Here is an 8,408-nt window from a genome sequence, read left to right as displayed (position 1 = left end):
TGTACGATGTCTATAAATAAGCTGAACTGTCAATCTTGCAAGAACTTTAAAACTGGACTCTCACGGGTCACTCTTCTCTCATTAAGCAAAGGGTAAGTATAGAAGTGTAAGAGAAGAAACTAAAATAGTCACTCACATAAACTACGACCCACATAAACATGCATGCAACAAAAATTATAGCCAATTCTAATCACTATGTTGGAGTATGTGTCCTCAACAATAATGCGATCACATGTTTAAATCTCAAATTAAGAATACGTAAGGGATGATAAATTATATAGTCAATTGATCAACATTAATCAGTAATGATTGGCTAACTAGAGTTTGATATTACTGTCGTTTGACGGTGGTGATCAGTTGATCCCTTAAGGTCACACCTATATGATGAGACCTAAATAAATAATTAATTAATTGTATTCGAGACAGATTAATTAATCCCTTATTGTAATGTGATTAAAAAATATTCTATTTAGTGGATTAACATATTAATTCACTAAATTATGTTAGGGTTTTATAAATATTTTGAGGTAGAGGTAATTAGTTATTTACATTTAAAAGAGGTTGTAAATTTAACTAACTAGCTATTATGGGATCTGTTATATGTTGATATAATGGTAAAATATTACTCAATAAGTTGACTGAATATATGTTTCTTAATTTGTCACATAATTGTTGTATGATCAAATTAATATTGAATTATGTAAGATAATTAAACATAAGACTTATAAGCATTTGTGGGACAAATATTATAAGACAAAAATGGACCATAATAAGAGCAAGGCACCGGTTTTTGGAGATGGTAGGACACTTGTCCTAAGTCTTCTATTTTGTCCAAAAAGCTTATGACACAAGCACCACTTGTGAGGTTACCACTATATAATATTACATTACCAATAAAGCATTCGCATGTGAATTTTGAGAAGATAAAAATGCTCTAAGATGCTCTTCTTTCCTTCACATGCAAAAACCTCAAAAACCACTGAAATACTAATATTTATGATATATTACTAGTGTAGTAGTATAAGTAATAGTAGTAAAGGTACATTACTATATAATATCTAGTTAATATTAGTAGTAATTTTTGGGTAAAATCTTGGGTGCAATCAAAAGGAGGGTTCCTAATATAGAGTCTTGGAGGATCATCATAATACTTATCATAGCTCAAGAACAAGTGAAGGTAGGAGACCTTACTTGTGCCCATTTCGTGCTATACAACAATGTAAGAATCATTGTTTTCTCATTTTATTTCTTATTTAGTTATGCATGCAACTAGATCCAAGAGATAAATTAATGAGTAATTTATAAAATGAATTAGATGAGTCTAATAAGGGGTATATAAACCTAATAATTGGTATCAGAGCATAGAAAGTTGCATGCATAATCGATTTATAGTTTTTTCGAGTTATTAATAACTTAATTAAAACTACGAATTTGTGATTTATTAGATAAAGTCATGAAATATTGATGCATGTTGTATATTATGGTCCTAAAATATTTTTAGTTCATTTTTGTGATTTATGGAAGATTATTGCTTATTTTAATGATTTTTAGTGAAATAATTACTTTTTTATGAGTAAAATGAACTTTTATTTACTAAAAATAGGTAAACTTCACGACTAGCCGTGATTTTTTAGTATGACCTCACATGCATATTTTATGTATTGTATGTAAAATTTCGTATTAATGTGATTAATATTGCACGATTTATGATTTTTATGAGATAAAAATGGATTAAATGGAGGTAAAATGACTAAATAGGCCATGAAATTTTAATATGATGTCACATTCTTATTTTAAAGATTGTATGTAAAATTTAAGATAAATGTGATTTATTATGCATGATTTATAATTTTAATGGTTAAAATGATATAAATAGTGACTATTTATAGCAAAAATAGCTAAAATGAGTTTTGTGGGATGAAATTTTTCCCTAATATTGTATATTTGTTATGAACATCAGTTTTAAAGTTACATGATTAATTTTAATTAATTAGATATGTTTATTGATTTTTATGTGATAAAATCGATAAAAGGGCAACTTTATTAGTCATAAAATAAATTCGAATTTTTGGTGTAAATTTTGCCATTTCCAGGTCCTGGAAAATTTTGAAGAATGTTCAAAATTTTGATTTTGATTTTTCCATAACTTTTATGTTTAATTTGGAATTAAATGCTAAAAGTTATGATTTACATGATTTATTAATGAAATAAATTATAAACATTTTGTGGGCAAATTTTATAGAGTTTTTGGAATCTTGGTAATATTCCGATATTTACAAAAATGTGATTTCGAATTTTTCAAATTTTATGAACTATTGGGAATTATTTAATAACTGTTATGGTTAAGAGAAGTTTAATAAGCAATCATAGAAAATGAAGTTGAATTATTCTCAAAAATTGAGTAAGGACTAATTTTTGAGTCCTAATTGAGTTTGGATAATTAACTTGGCCTAAAATTATATTCTAGTATTATTTAGCGATTTTAATAAGTTAAAATCGTGTATCTCTATAAAACTGGGTTATATAATCGATATAAGTTAAATAGGGCGATTTGACACATAATTTGGCATTATAGACATATATTATAATACTGCATATTTCATTATAGAATGTCATAATTTATTTATATAATTTTGAATTATGTAATTTTATCTTAGTATGGCCTTAGTTTTACTCAATATTACCCGTAATGTATAGGGATATTGATTCGGTTGTAATTTAATGTGATCTCCTATCACTTTTATTTTTACTAGTTTTTTCATTTTACAAATGTATAATAGGAATAGCTATGTATTTTTATTATTATTTGTAATTCCGGAGTTTCTTCAAGACGGTGCCATTCGGAAAGGCGTTCCGGCAAAGATGGTGTTCTTGGGAGGTGTGCCACTTGAACATTCAAGGGGCCATAGGAGTTGGTTTCCGAATTTATAATATATTATTTGATTTTCTATTTTAGGAAGACCATACTAGGAATTTATTATTTGCTTTGCATTTCTTTTAATATGTTGCATGCATTGCCAAATCGCCATAACAACACATGCATATCATATCGAGTCATCGACCGTGTCAATTATAATCATCTGTAATTCGACTTTTAGTTCAGTTATAATTGATAGATAATAAATTGACAAGACCTTTACTTTTAAAAGATTGAGACTTAGCCTTACCAAATAGTAGGAGCCCATGAATCTAAATTTCATAAGGAGTACAATACGATTTTTCGGGGTGCTTCTATTGACGTTGGGTAAGTGGGGTAAAAAGTAGTTATTACACTTCTAAAGTTTGGTTGATCTCAACGAAGGTATTTTGCGACCGTAGCCGCAAAAGGTTCGGGCTAAAGATGAATTTAGTGTAAAATCATCAACCGAAAGTTCTAATTATATTAGTAAAGATGTCGAGGGCCCGTAGGCTCATATCCAAGTTAATATGAATTTTTGATCTCAGAATCATTTATTATAGTTCGGTAAAGGTCATTATATAAATGCAATACTTGTATTAATATTTACGAGTATTATAACGATAAATGTTAATTATTTCCTTCATTTCCGTTTTTGTAGTTATTTATCCGCAATGGATTAATCTAATATTCTTACACCTATCACCATTAATACATGGCTCCAATCATTCAATGAAAAATGCTCCTTGTATGACAATGACCCGACTAGAGAACTACGCTTTGGCATTGGTAAGGATGGAAATCGTTGCTACCTTACCACTTCCACACCTCCCACTCCCATATTCATGCCCACCTCCTTGGTAAGAGAATCTTGTGAGGAGAATCTCACAAATTCCATGGCATCCTTGTTTGTAGAAGGAAGGAGAAATATCATATTGAGTGGGAGTTCTAGCAAGAATGTCCTTGAAACTGAAAGGAGTATTGGTATTAGTAAAGGAAAAGCAAAGAAGTGTAAGAAACCCAAACCCGATAGTAAATTGGAAGTAGATAGTGAGATTAACACAACCAAAACCAAGAAGGGTGCCCAATCCTACGATGAATGTTATTATTGTAATGTCATAGGCCATTGGATGCGAAATTGCCTCAAATATTTAGAAGATATAAATGTTGGACTTGTCACTCCACTTGGGGCTTGGAAATGTGGAAAAGCTAAACAAGGGTCATGTAGATCTCCGACTAGGAAATGGAGCTAGGGTAGCCGCCACTTCAAGAGTGACGTATGTACTTGTTTTAGCTAATAGCTTTGGGTTGTACTTACATAATTGTTATTATGTACCCACTTTGTCTAAAAACATTATTTTCATTTCTATGTTAGACATGGAAGGATTTTTCTTTTGCCATCAAAAACAATCGTTGTATTTTGTTGAAATGACTTGGCCATGAGCCAAGCCACTTCTATAAATGGTATTTATGTTTTAGACACTTCCAACTAAACTAAAGATATCTATAACCTATAATCCAAAAGACTCATAACAAGTGATCCGAATGATTTGTACATTTGGCTTTTTCGATTAGTTCACATACACGAGAAACGCATCAAAAGGCTAGTGTCGACTGGAATTATTGAGCCATTTGATTTTTCAATCATATGGAGTATGCGAATCTTGTGTTTGTTGGGACTAATACATGCCGATGTATGTGTTCCAATGAGCATCACCGCATGGGGGAATTATAGCTACTTTGTCACTTTTACCGATGATTTAAGTAGATATGGGTATGTTTACTTTATCAAATATAAAGTGAAGCATTTGAGAAATTTAAAGAATTTCTAAATGACATAGAGAACCAATTGAACAAAAGTATTAAAGCATTACGATGCGATAGTGGTGGCAAATATCTAAGTAATGAATTTGATTTATTATATATGGATTATGACCTTGTCTCACTACCCATAAGATCAAACTAATATGAGTTGGGTTAAGTTATTGAACTCACTTTTGGAAATTTTTATTTTAATCTGGAGGGTCAACCTGGAGATACCTAAAATAGAGAGTCTATTTAACAAATGACATGGATTAGGCTCACATATCACGTGAATCAAGCTGCCATAATAGAGCCGGTCTATTTATGAACTAACTCGTTAGTCTAGACGAACTTGTATTACTTCAGCACATATGTTTGTGACTCACAAAGCTATCTCTTAAGAAGATAGAAGTATTTCTAAGTGATAGAGTGGGAGTAGATCGTCACAAACATGTCTTATAGTCAATGTGTTACTTTTTGAAAGTAATAGAACTATAATCTATTGCGATAGAGTGGGAGTAAAGTAAACATGTCTTATTGTTAGTAGATCGTCACAAACATGTCTTATAGTCAATGTGTTACTTTTTAAAAGTAATGGAACTATAATCTATTAAGATAGAGTGGGAGTAAAATACACATGTCTTATTGTTAATATGTTACTTTTCGAAAGTAATGAAATATGACCTATATAATGATCAATTGCGAGCAGTACCAAATCGACTTTGTTGCATAATAGCAATTGCATTACAATCTCAAGATTAGATTTACTTTAAGGCGATGGTCTCTTTAAAGTAAATAGAGCTTTAGAGTACCTAAATGCATAGATTGACATGAAGATGTTAATCAAGATTAATCATGTTAGGAATTGCCACATTTCATTTTCATGAAGAATGGCAAATGATATTAAAAATTCGATTTTCTAAAATGGGAATTTGGAGAAGGAAGTGTACGGAACATAAAACCTTAGATAAAGATCTAAGAATCCTAATATATTATGCAAAGCTTACTTAAGCAATCCTAGAATGGTCTTAAGCAAGCATCAAAGGATTGTAATTATCGTACTTTTCGTTCATGTGATAGTTGAGAATAGGTTCATTCACATGATTGAAGAATCATGTTTATACATGAAGTTCAGTGAGAGCCAGAATGATTTTTCCATGTCAGATATGTTGATTACATATTACTCATTGAGAATAATGTACCAATGCTCTCCTTTGTGAAAGAGTGATTGGGAGACTAGGAAAAGGTGTAATGTATTCTAGATTTCCGAATCTATATGTTAAATTTGAGAGAATATTGACATAGAGTCGAGAACCTTATGATGATAAATTCTTTTATATCTTAAACATCAACAAGGTTAAGTAGATTATTCATATTGATGAAAGTGGAATTACTATGATAGAGTCATAGTTATTCACTGAACCTAAATAAGTTGTTGATCACATGAAATCAAGTTCTAATATTTCCGCCATTAGAACGATCATGTATGCCATTAAATGCACACGCCGTGATGAATCATATTCTTGTAGCATAATAAGTCAATAACTAGTTAATTCGAATAAAGGTCTTTTGAAAGCCATAAAGAACATCCTTTAAGATTCTTGAGAAGAATTGAGGATTCGTTCTTATGTTTGGATGATATACTAAGTTGTGTATTGAAGGGTTACACAAACTCTAGTTTACATACCTATAAGGATTTATCGAAATCCTAGGATGGTTTTATTGACTTAAGAGTAAGAGACTAGAGAAATATTTTAGTTTCAACCATTGCAAGTTCTACAAACGGAATCTAAGTACATTGTGATAAGATGGTCAGCATAGGGAATGATAGTAGATCCCTCTACCAAAGACTTTATCACAAGTTATATGATAACAGTGGGAGCATCTTCCATGTATAAGAGCCCATGTCTTTTAATGAGACTAGACATAGACTTAGATAAATTCATGTTATAAGAAATAACATTGAATAGAAGGAAATAGCAATTCATAAAGTTGGAATGAATGGATACATAGTATATCCACTTACCAAGCTTTTATTGCATTTTAACTACTGAAAAAGGTACACTATAGATTATAAGATATGAAGTAGTAATAGTGTATTGACTATTCATATATGATAATCGCATTTATCGTTTGAGTTTCTTTAAACTCATCCATTACTTTGTTATATCCAAATGGGTTGTTGAGACAATATTGAGCCCCATTGAAGTGAACTGGAATGACATATTATGCGCCCCTGGTTACTTATAGGAGGTGACGTCTCGAAGTGACTAGAGTGTGATGCGATTGATGGCAAGTTCAAGTGCTATAAGGTCATATGGGATGACTAGTAGATCACATAGGCAAACTGTATGAGACACTCTATCGGGCAGTGACCGCTTATAGAGTTCTGGAAATTCATAAAGCCTAGTCGTGGCGAGAGCTACTATAATATTCTTATGAGTCGATTCTTTTGACTAGAGAGTATTCGCCCAAGTTGGCACAAGTTTCTATTTGGCTTTGATTTATACTCTACGACTGTCGTAACTGAAGTGAAATGAGTGTATTTTGGGTCATGATGAACTATGGCTATACGAAGGGAATAGTGCGATAGGAATTGTCCACCCCCTTGTTAGGGTTTTTTGAAATCTCAGGACCAATCGAGGAGTAGTGAACTGAAAATGCGTGGCCACGCTCGGAAGGTATCTACGATAGATAATTCCGGTCAGACAGTTACTCTCCAGATCAAAGAAACCACTCAAGATATGATCAAATGTAAGTACGGCCTGCAAGATACCTTGCATTGAGTGGGAGATTGTAATAGGACAATAGAATTGGTGACGCACACTTGTCTCGGACAAGTGGGGGATTGTTGGAGTATGTGTCCTCAAAAATAGTGCGATCACATGTTTGAATCTCAAATTAAGAATACCTAAGGGATGAAAAATTATATAGTTAATTGATCAACATTAATCAGTAATGATTGGCTAACTAGAGTTTGATATTACTGTCATTTCACGGTGGTGATCAGTTGATCTCTTAAGGTCACACCTATAGGATGAGACCCAAATAAATAATTAATTAATTGTATTCGATACAGATTAATTAATCCTTTATATGTATGAGTTGGATTTTGTATCTTATTGTAATGTGATTAAATAAGATTCGATCTAGTGGATTAATAAATTATGTAGATACCCATTATCTGCACCTCCCAAAAACCACCCGATGATGATCAGACTATAACGTGTTTTTGATATGCGTGCGTGGGTTGACTATACATGAGATGGTTTAACGCACTACTCGGATATTAAAAATGATTTCAAAAGTTTTCTAACTTCATTTGCATTAAAATAACACTATTTAGAGTTAAAACCGTCTTCGGACCCAAAACCGACTTAGAAACCCACAACTCGAGTAAACCTGAGTCAACCCAAATCTTGAATGTCAAAAATAATACCATGAATGTCTTTATTATGTCATTTCCATAAAAATGACCCTAATTAGAGTCAAAACCGACACCGGGCCAAAAACCGACTCCAAATTCAAATCCCGACTCACACGGGTCAAACCCGAGTCAAGCACACAAAACACCTACCTCAAGTAACACTCAAAATCATCTTATTAGATGTCCATATTGTTACACGACATCCTATTTGGATACCAAACATCAAACCAACCAAATAATAGATAGAGTAAAGGCCACGTCCAAATTGAAAGGGACAGTACA

The sequence above is a fragment of the Silene latifolia genome, chromosome Y (genome assembly GCF_048544455.1).
Source record: "Silene latifolia isolate original U9 population chromosome Y, ASM4854445v1, whole genome shotgun sequence".
Taxonomy (NCBI): Eukaryota; Viridiplantae; Streptophyta; class Magnoliopsida; order Caryophyllales; family Caryophyllaceae; genus Silene; species Silene latifolia.
The sequence above is the reverse complement of the archived record's forward strand: the minus strand, read 5'-3'. Positions refer to the sequence as shown.